At 39.7% G+C, this 19,361-nt stretch overlaps 1 pseudogene; it reads left to right on the top strand.

Moving 5' to 3' along the window:
- Window positions 1-13,763: 13,763 nt before the first annotated feature.
- Window positions 13,764-15,612, top strand: LOC143670527 (cyclin-dependent kinase 8-like; annotated as a pseudogene).
- Window positions 15,613-19,361: the final 3,749 nt, after the last annotated feature.

The following is a 19,361-nucleotide window of genomic DNA, read 5'->3' as shown; positions in this document are numbered from 1 at the left end:
TATTAAAAGGATATAAATCATAGTGTATTGCTTGAAGAATTTTTACAGAGTACGCCAGCGTGGCCAGCACCCAAATCAAATCAATAAGAATGTTTATATCCAGCACCCCAGAAACCCCTATTGTGCTGCCTTCCAGTAACTGCCCCAGATCGTAATCACTGTCCTGATTTGAACTTTAGATAAACAGAATCAAGCAAGACGTTCTGTTCTCTCTCTTTTCCCTTCTCTTTTGTGTCTGGCTTCTTTCATGCAATATTATAATCTTGAATAGTCTTCCATGCTGTTGCATATAGCTATCATTCATTAATTCTCACTCAAAGGTCTTTTATATGGCATATGAGGTTCTCTGTAATCTAGCTCTTGCCTCATACTTGAGGTTAAGCTTCCAATTTCTCCTTAACTCACACCTTCAGTACAAGGCACATGAAAGTTTTAGAAGTTCATTGTGTGCACTATCTTAGATCCAGTTCACGAGAAGCAGAGCCTGAGATGGGGATTCAGGTCCTTAAAATTTACAGAAACAGGACTCTCCAGGGAAAAAGGAGCGAAGGAAGCAGGACAGGGCAGGGGATAGAGCTAAGTAAAGATGTGTTCTCATTTGGAGTCTTGCTTCAGTCTGATCCTTAAAACATTTTTTCCTTTCTTTTTTTTAAAAATATTTTTATTGATAAAACTTAACATACAAACATTCCATACATGAAATACAATCAATGGCTCACAATATCATCACATAGTTGTGTATTTATTACCACGATCATTTTTTGAACATTTGCATCACTCCAGAAAAAGAAAGAAAAAAGAAAAAACTCATACATGCCATACCCCTCATCCCTCCCTCTCATTGACCACTAGTATTTCCATTTACTCAATTTATTTTAACCTTTGTTCCCCTGTTGTTTGTTTATTTTTATCCATATTTTTTACTCATCTGTCCATACCTTAGATAAAAGGAACATCACTCACAACGTTTTCTCAATCACACAGTCACATTGACAAAGCTATATCATTACACAATCATCTTCAAGAATCAAGGCTACTGGTACACAACTCTGCAGTTTCAAGTACTTCCCTTTAGCCACTCTAGTATACCATAAACTAAAAGGAGGATATCTATATGATGTGTAAGTTAACCTCCAGGATAACCCCTCAACTCTGAAATCTCTTTGATTCTTTAAGCCCTGATTCTTTATTTTTTCTCATTTCTCTCTTCCCCCTTTTGGGGGAAGGTTTTGGTCGAAAAGGTTTTCTCAATCCCTTGGTGCCAGGTCCCAGCTCATCCCAGGATTTCTGTCCAACATTGCCAGGGAGAGTTACACCCCTGGGAGTCATGTCCCATATAGGGGGAAGGGCAGTGAGTTCACTTACTTGCCGTGTCAGCTTAGAGAGAGAGGCCACATCTGAGCGACAGAAGAGGTTCTCTTGGGGGTGACTCTTAGGCCTAATTTTAAGTAGGCTTAGCCTATCCTTTGCAGGAAAGTTTCATAGGGGCGAACCCCAAGATTGAGAGCTTGGCCTATTGATTTGGTTGTCCCCACTGCTTGCAAGAATATCAGAAATTCTCCAAATGGGGAAGTTGAATATTTCTCCCTTTCTCCCTATTTCCCCAAGGGAACTTTTTGTAAATACTTCTTTATTCACTGCCCAAATCACTCTGGGATTTATCAGGACATCACACTAACCTGGACTCACAAACAAAATCTCATGCCCTATTCAAGATTCCATGTACTTATGGTATTCAACTAAACTGACTATACAAGTTAGGAAATGCACTACCCAAAATATCAATTTTGCACCAAAGAAACGTCTCTCCCTTTAGTTTCAAAGAGAAGTTGAAGTTTTGAAATATGGATGATATCATCCTTTACCCAGTCTTCTGATATACCTTAGTCCTATCCAGATCAGCTTCAATCATATCTCTACTCAAGGTCTGATCACTTTTTCAAGTTTTTCAACAGATCCTGTATGGGGTACTGCTGACTTTCATAGCTTCAGAGCTCTAACTCTGAGTCTCAGGTGTCACATAAATACCTGAAGTTTCTGGGAATGACCATTTTACATGCAAACAGTTCAGTATCTGAATTAACAGTTACACCTCCTGAATATATTCAAGATTTTACCATCTAGAACCCCTTACAATAGGCCCCAACCTTATATCCCATGCTCTGGACTTTAGTTCACAGAATTTTTATATTATAATTATTCCTTATGATTGAGGCATGATAATATTTTTTTGTTCCTGATATTTCATTCAACATACAGCTCTTAAGGTTCGTTTACCTAGTTGCGTGCCTCACAACTCCATTCCTTCTTGCAACCACTTGGTAGTTCATTGTATGTATACACCATAGATTCCCCTTCCATTCCTCAGTCATTGTACCCTTAGGACACCTCCATTCATTGTGGATCACAAACATTGCTTCTAGAAACACCAGTGTGAATATGTCCATTCATGTCTCCATACTCGGTTCCTCCATGTATACACTGAGTGTATTAGTTAGATTCAGTTGTCAACTTGGCCAGGTGAGCATACCTAGTCTTGTTGCTGCGGACATAATCCAGTGGTACGTGAACCTCATCTGTTGCTAATTACATCTGCAGTCGGCTAGGAGGCGTATCTGCTGCAATGAGTGACGTTTGACTTAATTGGCTGGTGCTTAAATGAGAGAGCACAATATAGCACTGCTAAGCAGATCAGCATTCCTCATCTCAGCACTAGCATCTCAGCCCAGGCCTTTGGAGATGCAGAAAGAAGTCACCCCGGGGAAAGTTGTTGGAACCCAGGGGCCTGGAGAGAAGACCAGCAGAGACCATCTTGTGCCTTCCACGTAAGAAAGAACCTCAGTGGCAGGTTAGCTGCCTTTCCTCTGAAGAACCAACAAAATAAATCCCCTTTTATTAAAAGCCAATCTGTCTCTGGTGTGTTGTATTCCAGCAGCTAGCAAACTAGAACACTGAGCAACCTGGTTTCAGGATCATATGGTGTTCTAGTTTGCTAGCTGCTGGAATGCAACACACCAGAGACAGACTGGCTTTTAATAAAAGGGGATTTATTTCATTAGTTCTTCAGAGGAAAGGCAGCTAACTTTCATCTGAGGTTCTTTCTTATGTGGGAAGGCACGGGGTGATCTCTGCTGGCCTTCTCTCCAGGCCTCTGGGTTCCAGCAACTTTCCCCGGGGTGATTTCTTTCTGCATCTCCAAAGGCCTGGGCTGAGCTGCGCGTGCTGAGATGAAGTATGCTGAGCTGCTTGGGCTGTGCTATGTTGTGCTCTCTCATTTAAGCACCAGCCAATTAACTCAAACATCATTCTTTGCAGCAGACACACCTCTTAACCAACTGCAGATGTAATGAGCAACAGATGAGGTTCACACACCATTGGCTCATGTCCACAGCAATAGATCTAGGCACCTTCACCTGGCCAAGTTGACAACTGAATCTAACTACCACATATGGCAAACACACCCTAGCCTCCTGTGGAACCACCACCCTGCCCTTCAAGAGGTTGCACCTCCCATTTCCCAACTGACAGTGTAGAGGTAGATCTCTTTCTCTGAATTTTCTCTAGCACTTGTTTCTCTCTGTTCATTTTTAAATAGTTTTATTCACACATCATGCAATCAAGTCTAAGTATATAGACATGCTTTTGCTACCATACTATCTGCAGATGTGTTCTTATTTGGAGTCTTGCTTCAGCTGAATCCTTAAATCTTTGAAGCACAAATGACACAACAAAGTTGAGTTCATCTTGAGGCAAGAGGACTGTGTTAGTCATAGGCTGCGGGCTCAGGGCAGGCCATGGCCCACATGGCAACGTTTGGTCAAGGCTGCGCTTATTCTTGAGGGCAATTTTCTGGAGAAGGGGAGAAGCCTTTAGCAGCCCACACTCTGAGCAGCTGTGGGCTAGGTGCACTGGCCAGATAAAGGGGAACTAACTGGGCAGGGCACCAGTAGGTTGCAGCATATGTCTTAAGCTGTTTCAAAGCCTTAGACTATGGTTCATACTAATCTTTTCTCCTGGAATACATCTGCCTTTATTTTTCTTTACTATTCTTTATATCTTCGAGATCAAGTTCAGGTATCACCTCCTTCAGGAGACCTTTCTTCTTAACTGGCTGGCTAAATCCTATTCTTCTGTACTCTCATTCAATCTTGTGCAACTCTCTATCTTAGCATTTATTACATAGTATTAAAAGTATCTGTTTATATTCTGGCCAGTTTCAGTGGAGTAGAAACTAACCAACTTGGAAACTGTGTTCTGTTCATCTTTGTACCCCATACACTTAGCCAAGTGTCAAGCACAGCAGTCCTAAGTAAATATCTGGTGACCTGAACACCAGGTAAGTGACTTCTTAGGTGACAATGCAAAGCCAGCCAGCTCTGCTGCCAAGACTGCTTTCATCTCCATGTGGTAGGAGGGGAAATGGAAAAACAAGCAATATATTTGGGACAGATTAAGTGATTTTTGACAAATACACTAGTTGATGAGGCTGTTGCTTCACTTAAGTAAGAACATGGTTCTACTGCTGTTACATCTTAAAAGACAGGTTTTAACATGGCTTAAACATTGACATTTAAAAGAAAATCGCCTTAAGGTGAAGACAGAAGAATGAGGCAATTTATACTTTAGCAAGAAGGGAAATATTTCTTTTCTCTGTTAGTGGAAACGGCTTGGTGTAAAAGCTATTTAACAATTTTTCATGACATTAATCCTCCCCAGAAATTAAAAGGGAAACTAATGGTGTGCTAGTATTCAGAGCTAAATAAGATACAAAGAGTCTAAACCAAGGGGAAAGCAGTGAGGAGATAAATTTGAGTAATATTCAAAGAATAAAAAGTCGGGCGGGCCACGGTGCCTCAGCAGGTAAGAATGCTTGCCTGCCATGCCCGAGGACCCGGGTTCACTTCCCGGTGCCTGCCCATGTAAAAAAATAAATAAATAAAAAATAAAAAGTCAACAGTGTTTGAGGGCCTGGTATATGTGTTGGAGGAGAGAGAGATTAGCCTTCAGGAGAATCTGAGAGTGGTTGTGGCCAGCACTGCCTTCCCTATCACTTCGCTTTAAATCCCTCTCTATATATGATGTGCAACACTGGAGCTCCATGGACAAAATAATGAAGCTATTGTGTTGTGAATACTGAACTGTTCCATACCACAGGGGACATGGGGTGCTGAGTGCAAGAAGGTGATGTGGAAGAGCTTTCAGGACACCATAGAAGATATAAAGGGTAAAGACTGAGAGATTCTAGGGCCTCAGTACCAAGACTCCTACATTCTAGTTGGTTACAGGAAGTTACCCAAACGAGAAAACCCACTGGGAAGTTTGTCCGGAGGTTGCCCTGGACCGGTTTCATCACTGGCTACTTTTATTTTCAGCCTGTTCTCCATTCCAATTAACCAGATCTATACATGCCCATCCAGCTTGTTGTGCCTAGGCCCAGGGCAGAAGAGTCTAAATGCCTCCTGGGGCATTCACCTCAATTCCCTGGACATGGTGGCATCACAACTACCCCTTACTAGCCCACTTCCCATCAGGTTTCATAGAGAAAGTTCACAGAGCATAGGTAAATCAGCAGGTGTCAGTAGACACATCACAAAAAACTCAAATTCCAACACCATCCAACAGGATGTGTTATCCAAGGCCAGTCTTTTGAGGTATGAGAGAGGTCAGTCTCCAAGTTTGTGGTGCTGCCAAGTGCTTGCTGAACCAATGAAGCTCTCCCCTCTGTTCTGAACCTTCTGTACCCTTCTGCTATGCATGGTTCCATGCCTGGCTTCTTCTATTTTATGTCTCAGCTCTCTGGCACTCAGCACACACCCTCTCACTCTAGTTTTGTTCCTGAAAAGTGGGGAAGGAGAGCTAGGGTTCCAGGGTCAGCAGCTGTTCTGGTTTGCTAGCTGTTGGAATGCAATATACCAGAAACAGAATGGCTTTTAAAAAGGGGAATTTAATAAGTTGCTAGTTTACAGTACTAAAGCCAAGAAAATGTCCCAATTAAAACAAGTCTATAAAAATGTCCAATCTAAGTCATCCAGGGAAACATACCTTGGTTCATGAAGGCTGATGACGTTCAGCATTTCTTTCTCAGCTGTAAGGGCACATGGTGAACATGGCTGCAATGGCTAGTTTTCTCTCCAGGCTTCTTGCTTCATGAAGCTTCCTGAGAGGCATTTTTCCTTCTTCGTCTCCAAAAGTAACTGGCTGGTAGACTCTGCTTTGTGGTTCTATGGTGTTCTGAATCTTTCTCCAAAATACTTCTTTCATTGGATTCCAGTAAACTAATCAAGACTCATGTAGAATGGGTGAAGACATGTCTCCACCTAATCAAGTTTAATATCCACAATTGACTGAGTCAAATCTCCATGAAGATAACTAATCAAGTTTCCAACCTACAGTGCTAAATATGGATTAGAAGAAACTGTTGCTCCCACAAGATTGATTAGGATTAAAACACGGCTTTTCTAGGGTACATAAATCCTTTCAAACCAGCACAGCAACTGGCCAGCTGAGGAACCATGAACTTTTTGCATGGAATCTCAAAATCCTCACCTGGTAAAACTGGAAGAATAATAATAAGACCTACTTCACAGGACTGTTGCCCTGACGTAACGTGTGTAAAGTGCCAAGGACAGTGCCTTACACATACATACTGCTTAAGAAATGAAGCATTGACATGAGGGTGATCTGGGCAATCAAGAAAGTGGCATAAGACACTCCAGGCTGCTGTTCCCCCACAGAATCTTTGAACAACTAGCAAACACTGTCAGAAGATTTTCTTCAGAACTCCAGAAGACAGTTTAAGGGTTGCAGTAACTGAGTGAGTGCTGAATCAGGAAAAGGTGGCTTTAAAAAATGGAGAGGCTGATGGCACCCTTGTCGGCCCCTCCCTGCAGAGTGTGGAGCCAGCTTACACCCCCAATGTGGATACCCAGTCCTGTTCTGAGGGAGCAGAACACACTGCAATACTAATATGTCGGTGCCAGTTTGCCAGTGGCACACTGAAAGTCTGAACTGTTCTGCCCTCCCAGAAATTGTCCTATAAGGAGAAGCAGCTTGCAGGGAGCTAAAACAGCATAAGAAACAATATGTCAAAGCAGCTTAGGGCAAAGGATTGTCTCCTTTAGGTTACATAACAGAACACTCAGAAGAGGAAGAAAGTCTATTTCATAGAGAATAGATGGGGCATTTGAATTCCAGCAAATAGGGGAATTCCTAAGGCCAAGAATAAGCACAAGCCCAGGATAAGAAGCAGGCTCAAAAAAGATGGAGAGGACCCTGCATTTCACATTTGCATTGGGCTGATCTTCTTGATAGGAGGACCAAACTGTGAAGGATAGCACTGGCCAATGCAGAGCCAATTTGCAGAGCCTGTGAAAGGTATTTGTTTTGCACTGGATTTTTTTTTATTTATTAGCTCCTAGCACACAAGAAAACATCTGTCATATCACTTGCTGGGAATAAACTTGAAGAATAGAGAACCCAGGGACTAAATATCATAATTAACATCTTGAAATATTAAAATGTACAGTTTGCAACAAAAGACATGACCAGTAAAAAAACAGGAAATGATGGCCCATCCAAAGATCAGTATAAAAATCCAGAAACCATCAACAAAGAAGACCACACTTTGAATATACCAGCCAAAGACTTTAAAGAATGATCCTCAGTGTACCCAAGGGGATAAAGGAAAACATGGAGAAACATCTAAACAAGATCAGGAAAAAAATGAAGGAACAATATGATAATCTCATAAAGAGACAGAAATTTTTAAAATGAACCAAACAGAAATACTAGTGTTAAAGAGCACAATATCTGAAATGAAAAATTTCCTAGAGGGTTTCAAAGGCATATTGAAGCAGGCAGAAGAAGGAATCAGTGAACTTGAAGATAAGAAAATTGAAATAATTCAGGCTGAGGAGCAGTAAGAAGAAAGAATTTTTAAAAGGTACAGGCCTTATGAGACCTATGGACACTATCAAGCATACCAGTATATGTGTTATGGAAGTCCCAGAATAAGAAGAGAGAAAAGGACACAAGAAATGTTTGAAGAAATAAAGGCAGAAAACACCTCAAATTTAATAAAAGATATGATTATGCACATTCAAGGTGCCCAACAAACACCAAGCAGGATAAACTCAAAGAGAACCATGCCCAGACACATAGCAGTCAAACTGTTGAGTGCCAAGAACAAGGAGAGTGTGCTGAAAGCTGCAAGAGAAAAGCAACATGTTAAGCAATAAGTTTAAGTTCTAATTTCTCCCCAGAAGCCATGAGACAAGAAAGCAGTGGGGTGAAATATTTAAAGTGCTGAACGAAAACAATTGCCAACCAAGAATTTTATATCCAGTAAGACTGCCTCTCAAAAATAAGGGAGAGATCAAGACATTCCCAGATAAACAAAGCTGAGGGAGTCCATCACCACTAGACCTGCCCTACAAACAATGCTAAAAGGAGTTTTCAGACCAAAAGGAAAAGACATTAGATGTGCATCAAAGTGGCATAAAGAAAAGAAGAACTCCAGTAAAGGTAACCATATTGGTAATTATAAATGCCAGTACAATTATATTTTTTCATATGTAATTTCACCTTTTACTTCTTTCAGGTCCTCAATGCAAATGTATGACAAGTGATGTTAAATCTATGGCTTTGGACCTATGATGTATAAAGATGTAATTTTTTAACAAGTATAACAAGCAGGTGGGGGGACAGAGGGGTATAGTACAGTGTATGTGTACGGTCTTGAAGGTAAGTTGGTATCAAATCAAAGATTATTGTTATAGATTTAGGACATCAAATTTAAGCCCCAAGGTAACCAAAAAGAAAATATCTGAAATATATATAAGGAAAGAAATTAGAAGCGATGTGATATGGTATACAACAAAAAGTCAAATAAATATGAAAGTAGGTCTTAATATTGAGAGACAAAATAGTGTATGACTTAGACCAAATATGATGGTAGCACAATGTTGTGAACATATTTAACAGTGCTGAAATATATATCTGAAAGTGATTAAAAGGGGGAAATGATAGATTGTATATATGTTGTCAAAATAAATGTTATTTTTACAATCCATGGAACTACACTACACAAATAATGAGACCTAAGTTAAACCACGGACTATAGATACTAGTACAATTATGAAAATGTGCTATAATCAATTGTGACAAATGTTCCACACCAATGCAACGTATTAATAATCGTGTGGTGTAAGGGAATACTGTATTTTAGGCATCACTGTTCTGTAAACCCACAACTTCTCTAATAAAGAAAAAAAGTCCCAATAGCCAAATGGCAGAATAAAGCCCTGAATTATCAGTAGTTACTTTAAATATAAATGGATAAACTATCCATTGAAAAGGCTGATATTGGCAAAACGAATAAAAAGCATGCTGTTTACAAGATACTTACCTGAAAGTCAGATACAAGTTGGTTGAAAGGGAAAGCATGGAAAGAAAACATACCAATCAAATAGAAACCAAAAGAGACTTGGGGTAGCTAAAACAGACTTTAAGTCAAAACTGTTATGACAAAGGAATCAATTCAACAAGAAGATATAACAGCTATGAATATCTAGGCAACTAATGTCAGAATCCCAAAATATATGAAGCAAATATTGACAGATTTGAAGGGAGAAATAGATGGTTCTATATTAATATTAGGAGTCTTCAATACACCACCTTCAATAATGGATAAAAGCTCAATAAAGTCATAAAAGACTTGAATGTTACTCTAAACCAACTAGACCTAACAGACATATATAGAACAATTTCCCCAACAGCAAGAGAATATACATTCTTCTCTAGTGAACATGGATCATTCTCCAAGATAGACCATCTATTAGGTCACAAAACATGTCTCAATACATTTAAAAATATTGAAATAAAATAAAGTATCTTCTGCAAGTGTTCAAAAAATGATTATGGTGATGAATACACAACTATGTGATGATATTGTGAGCCATTGATTGCAACCATGTCAAGAATGTTTATATGTAAAGAATGTTTGTATGTTTGTTTGTTGTTCGTTATAAAAATAAAAAGTAAAAAGTATCTTTTCTGACCACAGTGAAATGAAGCTACAAATCAATAACAGAGGAAAAACAAGAAAATTCACAAATATTTGGAAATTAAACAAAACGCTTAAAAAAAAAAAAAAAAAACCAGTGGGCCAAAGAAGAAATTAAGGGAAATTAGGAAACATCTTAAGGCAAATGGAAATGAAACACAACATATTAAACCCTACGGATACAGCAAAGGCACTGGTGAGAAGGAAGTTTATACCTCCAAATGCTTATATTATGAAGAAAGGTTAGGTAAGAGATCTAACCTCACAGTGGGCGGATCTAGAAAAAGGAGAGCAAACTGAACAGAAGGAAGGAAATATCAAAATTAGAATAGAGACAAATGAAACAGAGAATAAAAATAGCAATAGAGAGAATCAACAAAACCAAAATTTGGTTCTTATAGAAACTAATAAAATTGATGAAACTTTGTCAGCTAGATTGACAAAAAAGAGAGAGGATGCATACAAGTGAAAGCAGAAATAAAAGGGGGGCATTTCTATTACCCCATAGAAATAAAAAGGATTATAAGAGGCTCCTATGAACAACTATATGCCAACAAATTAGATAGTCTAGACGAAATGGAAAAATTCACAGAAACAAAAAAATTACTTACATCAACTCAAGAAGAAATAGAAGATCTTAACAAACCAATAACAAGTTAAGTGATTGAATTACTGACCAAAAACCTCCCCGTAAGTAGAGCCCAGGACCAGATGGCTTCACTGGTGAATTTTCAAGTGAAAATATTCAAGAAGAATTAATGCTTATTCTACTCAAAACCTTCAAAGAATGAGGAGGTGGAAAACTTCTTAATTCATTCTCCAAGAGTAATATGACCCTAACACCAAAGCCAAATAAAGATACTACAAAAAAAGAAAATTACAGACCAATGTCCCTTAAAAATATAATTTCAAAAAACCCCGACAAAATACCAGCAAAAAGAACCCAACAGTACATTAAAAGAATTATATACCATGATCAAGTGGGATTTATCTCAGGTATGCAAAGGGGGCTTAGCATAAGAAAATCAATGCAATATACTACGTTAATAGAATAAAAGGGGGGAGTCATAGGATCGTCTCAACTGATGCAGACAAAGGCATTAGACAAAATTCAGCAACCCTTCTCAATAAAAACACTTAGAAAATTGGCAATAGAATGAAATTTACTCAACAGTATAAAGAGTATAATATGAAAAACCTGATGCTGACATCATACTCAGTGGTGAAAGACTGAAAACATTCCCTAGAAGATGCAGAATAAAATAAGGATTCCTACTGTAACCACTGTTATTCAACATTGTACTGGAAGTTCTAGCCAGAGCAATTAGGGGGGGAAAGCAATAAAAGGCACCCAAGTTGGAAAGGAAGAAATAAAGCTTTTCAAGAGACCTTCTGGGGAAGATGGTGGAATTGGGTGCTCCAGGACTCACTTTTCCTCCAAAACAGCTAGTGGCAGGCAGGAACTGCCTGAAACAACTGTTCTGGGGCTCCAGAAGCAAGGGTAGCATTGTACAGCATCCAGGGAAGAACAGGAGGAAAAAATTGAGAAACCACAGTAAAGAACTGTGAGTAGCAGGTTCTGAAGCAGCTGCCAGTACCCATCCCCTGTTCTCAAGTCCCTGGCTGGCTGCTGCAGAACAGGAACATGAAAGTCCTCTTCCCCAAAAACGGGGGGTGGTGGCATAGTTGAGCACCGATCACGGCTTTTGCGCAGTAAATTCGGACTGCTGGGTCTTGGCTCTGAGCTGCTCTTTCAGCCCACTAGTGGACAGGGATGGATGTGGCCATTGTTTCAAACCTGCCCCCCAACAGGGGTGGAGGTGGTGATGGTTTATAGACACAATACCTCTTTAGGGCTGCAGGAAATAATTTGCTGAAGAATGCCAGGAAAGCAAAGCTTCAGGGAGCTGACAAAAGACTTTTGGCATCTTTCCTGACCCTCTCTCCAGGGCTCTTTAGAACTGTTATGCAACCCCTTCATGGGACCCTGACACTTTTTTTCTGAGGAAACTACAGACTTGGGGAAGTCCTCTCTGTGGTTACTCTTCTCCTAGAATTTGACGTCCAGGCAAAAGGAGCTAGAGGCAATGAAAGGAGTGTTAAAAAAAAAACTGTAGAGGCAAAACAAAAACAAACAGAACAGATCAAGTTTCCTGGGGAAGGAACAGAGAAAAGGAAGCATTACCCTGGGGGTGAAACAGTAGCATAAATAATGCAGTCTTAAAAATTGTACCACATACCCAGGGCAAGAATCAGATGAAGAAGATCTGGAAAAATCTGATCAATTAAACACGGAGAATTCTAAAGTTCTAGAATAAGTTGAACCAAGTGCCAAAGAAGAGCCTTAACACAAAGCCAATCAACAATAAAACCCTAGGCAAGAAGGAGAAACTGACCTTCAGAAGAAACTCAACAAGATAAAGCCTAGACAGCACAAAAAGTGACTAGCCATACTAAGAAACAGGAAGATATGGCCCAGTCAAAAGAACAAATTTAAACTTTGGAAGAGACACAGAATTTGAAAAACTAATCAATGATGTTCAAACCAATCCCCTAAATCAATTCAAGGATATGAAGGAAAATATGATTAAATAGGTAAAGGATATTAAGAAGACACTGGGTGAGCATAAAGAAGAATTTGAAAGCATGCAAACAACAACAACAACAAAATTTATGAAGTGAAAGGCACAAGAAAAGAGATTAAAATTTGTCTAGAGGCATACAACAGCATATTTGAACAAGCAGAAGAAAGAATCAGTGAACTAGAAGATAGGACAATCAAAATCTCACACACAGAAGAACAAATAGAGAAAAGAATGGGAAAAATTGAGCAAGGTCTCAGGGATTTGAATGACAGCACGAAGCACACAAATATACATCTTACAGATGTCCCAGAAGGAAAAGAGAAGGGAAAAGGTTGAAAGAATATTTGAGGATATAATGGCTGAGACTTTCTGAACTCTTACAAAGGACATAAACATCCAAAAAGCACAAAATACTCCAAACAGAATAAATCCTAATAGACCTACTCTGAGAATGTCAAATGCCAAAGATATAGATAAAATCCCAAAAGCAGCAAGAGAAAAGCAAGCTGTCACATAAAAGGGAAGCTTGATAAAAGCATGTGGGGATTCCTCATCAGAAACCATGGAGGTTTGAAGGCAGAGGTAGGATATATTTAAAATACTGAAAGAGAAAACCTGCCAGCCGAGAATTCTTTATCCTGCAAAACTGTCCTTCAAAAGTGAGGGGAATCTTCGAGAAGGCAGCAGCCATTGTGCACTGCAGCCTTTCTGTCAGAGTGTATGGGAGCATGAGTGAGTAAGCAAGTACATGTGTTGCAGGAGGGAGAGGAGCAGGTGAGTATTGGAGAAGGAGGACTTGCCACACTGCCAACGCTGCACAGTCACGGGAGCAGCCAGGTAGCTGAGAGGGCTACAGGAGCCTGCAGTGCAGATCCTGGGGACAAGAGCAGAGGACGCGCCCCGTTCCCAGCACCCTCAATTGGCACTGTGGCCTCTCTAGATGCCCTCGGTGCTCCTGCGAGACCTCCTCTGGCTCTTGTCGCCTCTGTCAGGCCGGTGATGTGGTCACCCAGTGTAGAACGAGTAGGTTCCTGGGGGTTGTGGGCACGGGTGCTTTCCCAGCACCCAGTCCAGCTGTCCAACCCAGCTCCCCCGCAGCCTCGGAAGCTGTGACGATGGACTCTGACTTTAAAGTGAAGTTGAGCAGTGAGCGGGAGCCGGTGGAAGACCTGTTTGAATAAAGGCCTGCAAAGTTGGCCGAGGCACTTAGGGTCACCTCAGCCAAGCCAAGGGGAAAGATGATAAAGACTATGCTTTAAAACAATGGCAGGAACCAGGATCTCTATGTTGGCATTTAGAGAAACAGCATTACTTTAAGAACTTAAGCAGCCAAACGTCATCTCTCTGTCTCATGCTGATAGGAAAGTCTGGCTTTTGTTTGACTTTGTTGAACATGACCTCTGGCACACAATCAAGTTTCACAGAGCTTTTAAAGCAAACACGAAGCCAGTTCAGTTACCTGAGGGAATGGTGAAGTCACTATTATGGCAGATCTAGACTGGATTCAGTACGTCCATGTTAACTGGGAGTTGCACAGGGATGTGAAACTTGCTTATATTTTGGTTATGGGTGAAGGTCCTGAGCAAAGAAGAGTGAAATCAGGGACTTTGCCTGCTCATTTAATTCATCTTTGAAGCTTTTAGCAAATTTGAATCCAGTAGTGGTATGTGGAGAGCCGCCTCCCGGGTCTGGCCTAGTGGACACGCTGCGGCCTGCTCTAGAGTTCCCCCCGCCCATCGAGTGAGTCAAGATGGCGCCCGCATCCTGTTTCCGCGTATGACGCACGCGCCCACCAACCCTATCTTCCAATCACCTCTGTATACGTGGCACTAACCTATTGGGTTTGGGCACAGTATATAAGAGGTTACCCGGACAGGGTGGGTGGAGACGACCCACAGGGAGCCGTACCTGACGGCCGCATAGAGGTTGTCCCCCCGCGGGATATTTCGCCCGCGCGGAATCTGCCTGAGAGTATGCAAGCTTGACTCCAGTAAAAGCCTGTGCTTACGACCGCCGTGTGTCTCGAACCCGTTTTTACCGCCCGAGTCGTTTTGTTTGTGCCCGTCTCTCTCCCCCTGTCTCCCTCGCCGGCCGGGGACCTGACACCGAGCGAGACGGCTACCGACAGTGGTAGCGTTCTGTTACTTAGCCCCAGAACTGCTTCTCCGAGCAAGGCATTATATCAAACTTATTGCTATTTGGGCTATAGGGTGTATATCTGCAGAACTACTAACATCAGCACCAATATTTCACTGTGGGCAAGAGGACATCAAAACTATGACCACCTGGACAGAATGTTCATTTTAATGGGCTTTCTTGCAAATAAATATTGGGAAGATGCCTGAACATTCGACATTAATGAAAGATTTCAGAAGAAATACATATATCAACTGCAGCCTTATTAAGTATAAGGAAAGGGTGGTGCAATGATGGTTCAGTGGCAGAATTCTCACCTGCCATGATCTGGCTTCGTTTCCCGGAGCTTACCCATGCAAAAAAAAAAAAAAAATTAAGTATAAGGAAAAACATAAAGTTAAACCAGGTAACAAAGCATTCCACTTGTTTCAGAAGTTGCTTACCATGGATCCACTAAAGCAAATTACCTCAGATCAAGCTATGCAGGATCCCTATTTCTAAAAAGACCCACTTCCTATATCAAGACATTTTTGCCAACTCAAATTCCTTACCCAGAAGGAGAAATTTTAACAGAAAAAGAACCCGATGACAAAGGAGACCAAAAGAACCAGCAGCAGCAACAGAGGGCAATAACAATATTAAGGAACTGTTCACCCGGGGAATCAAGACAGCAGTCACACTCAGGGACCTCCATTGAAAAAACATTCCAATCCACATGATGCCTATTTCAAGCCGGAACCAAACACATTACGGGCACAGAGCAGCATGGGATATGCAACTACCTCCCAGCAGCTTCCACAGTACTCATATCAGACACATCTATACTGAGCTACGTCAGAAGAATGTCAGGGCACTGTTGCTAATGCTTGTAGACCTGGTTGTGCAGCTCGCTATAGGAACCTGGCCTGCCCTGAGAATGTCCTGTACATTCACGTGTTCAGAATGTCCAGTAGCCAAGTTTCACCATTTTTTCACAGATTGGGGTAGTGGTTTCCAAGTAGTATCCAATTTTGGATTAGACTTGAAAAGAAAGTGCTAGCACAGTTAATGTTGTGGATATGATACTTCCATAATTTACTTGACATGGTTCAAACTAACCAATGCATTTTTTTTTCAGTGACAGTCTGTAGCAGTTGAAGCTGCAAAATGTGCTAAGGGCAAGCAGTCATATGTAGTGAATTCTTTCAGTGAAACAGCATTATCGGACCAATCATACATGCACAAAAATGCTTAGCTGGTACTTGAAAATTATAATATACATTAACTCAACAAAAAAAATCAAGACTCAAAATGAGATTATTTTGGAGCACCTTTCTTTTTTGTGTCTTATCAAGTGGCATTCATTTCCCGTATTAATCCGGTTTTCTGTGGGGGTATTTTTGTATGCTGTATGGCAGGGGTCACATTCCATTCTTTTTCCATGTGAATATTCACTTATTGTAGCACCATTTGTTGAATTTTTGTTTGGCTGGATTTTCATTTGTTTGTTTGCTTGTTTGTTTGTTAGGGAAGTGCATGGGCCTGGAATCAAACCTGGGTTTCCCACATGGCAGGTGAGAATTCTACCATTGAATTACCCTTACACCCCCCTAATCAGTGTTTTTTTTACCAAGAAAATTGCTTGGCTTTTTTTGAAAGTGCAAAAAGTCACATAATTTTTCCAGGAAGTTTTCAAAACTCCCAAGGATTAATTTCCAATTCATTAGTTTGTTTTTATTTTCAATCTGTGGTCTGACTGGTATTAATGCTGCTATTTGATAGTAATTAAGTATGTTGTCATTGATATAAACCTGTTTGGTTCAGTAAACAAACTAAAATGATTGTCATAGACAGTGGTTTATTTTTCTTGTTGGTGCTGCTAATTTGTGAGCATGCTTTAAGAGAAAAACAAAAGCACGAGTGATAACTTCCTTAAAAAGGTGAAGCATCCAATTCAGATATTTTGCCTTGATGTTAAAGCCGGTTGGTGTAGTACTAATAATATTTTGTTCAGGGAAATTTTTTTTAGCATGTTTGCACGTTGTATAGGTTGCCCTTACTTCAGCAAAGGAGAAGGAGTAGGAGAGCCTTTGATTTTTTTAGAAAAAAAAACTATAATGTACAATGCACTGTATCAAACTATCTTACATGAATGACACAAGCATTCTGAATTAAAATAAATTGAACACTGTTTTAAAAAAATGATGGATAGTTTAAAATGCTCACAGAGAAATAGAAACTGAGAGAGTACATCAATTAGAGACCTACACTACAAGAAATGTGAAAAGAAGTTCTGGAGGCTGAAGGAAAAGACAGGAGAGAGGGGACTGAAATACAGTGTAGAAATGAAGATTATCTATAAAGATAACTAAAAGCATAAAATGAAATATACAAAAAGATATGACATAAAAACCGAAAGATAAAATGGTTGAAGTAGTGCCTTTATAGTAGTAACATTGAATGTAAACGGATTAAATCTCTTAATCAAAAGACACACACTGGCAAAATGGATTTAAAAAGTATGATCCAACTATATGTTTTTTACAGGAGACTCACTTAAACCCAAACATACAAATAGTTTGAAAGTAAAAGGTTGGGAAAAGATATTCCACACAAACAGTAATCAAAAAAAAAAAAAAGAAGAAGAACTGGGATAGTTACACTAATAGCAGATAAATAGATTTTAAATGTAAAACTGTTATAAGAGACAAAGATGGACACTATATATTAATAAAAGGGACAATTAACCAAGAAGAAATAGCAATCACAAATATTTATGCACCTAACCGCAGTGCCACAAAATACATGACACAAACACTGGCAAAACTTAAGGGAGAAATAGATGTCTCTACAATAATAGTGGGAGACTTCAAAATACCACTCTCATCAATAGACAGAACATCTACACAGAAGATCAATAAAGAAATAGAGAACTTGAATACTATGACAAATGAACTAGACCAAACAGATATATACACAACATTGAACTCCACAACAGCAAGATAAACATTATTTGAAAGTGTCCGTGGATCATTCTCCAGGATAGATGACTTGTTGTATCACAAAACAAATCTCAACAAATTTAGAAAGATTGAATTCACACAAAGCAAAATCTCTGACCATAATGGAATGAGGTTGGAAATCAATAACAGGTGGAGAACTGCCAAATTCACAAATATGTGGAAGTTAAACAACACACTCTTAAACAATAAGTGTGTGAAAGCAGAAATTGCAAAAGAAATCAGTAAATATCTCAAGAAGAACGAATATGAGAACACAACATATCAGAACTTATGGGATGCAGCAAAGGCATGCTGAGAGGGAAAATTTATAGCCATAAATACCTACATTAAAAAAGAAGAAAAAGCTAAAATCAAAGGCTAAACTGCACACCCGGAAGAACAAGAAAAAAGAACAGAACACGAATCCCAAGGCAAACAGAAGGGAAGAAATAATAAAGACTGGAGCAGAAATAAATTAAATTGACAATGAAAAGCAATAGCGAGAATTAAAATCAAAAGTTGTTTCTTTGAGAAGATCATTAAAATCGACAAATCCTTAGCTATGTTGAAAAAGAAAAGAAGAGAGAATAGGCAAATAAATGAAACCATAAATGACGGGGGGGGGAGACATTACTAATGACCCCACAGAAATAAAATAGATCAAAAGAGGATACTATGAACAACTGTATGCCAACAAATTAGACAACTTAGATGAAATGAATAAATTTGTAGAAACACATGAACAACCTACACTGACTCTAGGAGAAATAAAAGACCTGAACAGATCAATTACAAGTAAAGAGATTGAATTCATCATCAAAAACCTTCCTACAAACCTAGAACAGGGAATGAGATCTTGTTATTCTGTACAGGTTAGTGTAATACTCTGATATATTTCTAGAGCATTTTGGACAGAAAATAAAAAAAGTATTTGCAATGGCTTTTGATGAATTGGGGGGGAATGTACAATTATTAAACTTCTAAATGTAGAGCTACTGAAATTCTCCACCTGGGGAATTCCTGATATTACTTCAAGCATTAGGGGCTCCCAATTTAATAAGCCAAGCCTTCAATCTTGAGACTTGCCTTTATGAAACTTATTTCTGCAATAGCAAAGCTAAGCCTACTTATAATTATGCCTAAGAGTAACCCCTAGAGAAACTTCTTGTGGCTTATACGTGTTCTAAACCTGTACTGCAAGTGAAATCACTATCCTCCCTCCTACACGAAGACATGATTCCCAGGGGTGTAAGTCTCCCTGGCAACATGGGACATGACTCAAAGGGATGAGCCTGCCCCCAGCATTGTGGGATTGAGAATGCCCTCTTGATCAAAAGAAGAAAAAAAGAAATGAAACAAAATAAAGTTTCAGTGGCTAAGAGATTTCAAATAGAGTTGAGAGGTCACTCTGGAGGTTATTCTTATGCAAGCTTCAGCCAGAAATTGAAAATTGTCACAGTTATGCCAAGCTCCAACCAACAGCATTCCTGAAAACCTTAAAGAATGCCCTGGGCTTTATCTAAGACTCTATAAAAGTTTTACCTATTAAGTTTATTTTTTTTTCAGTAACTTAAAGCTTCCAGATTGGTCCTATGC

This window comes from Tamandua tetradactyla, chromosome X (genome assembly GCF_023851605.1).
Source record: "Tamandua tetradactyla isolate mTamTet1 chromosome X, mTamTet1.pri, whole genome shotgun sequence".
Taxonomy (NCBI): Eukaryota; Metazoa; Chordata; class Mammalia; order Pilosa; family Myrmecophagidae; genus Tamandua; species Tamandua tetradactyla.
Note: the sequence above shows the minus strand (reverse complement) of the source record. Positions and strands in the feature narration are given on the sequence as shown.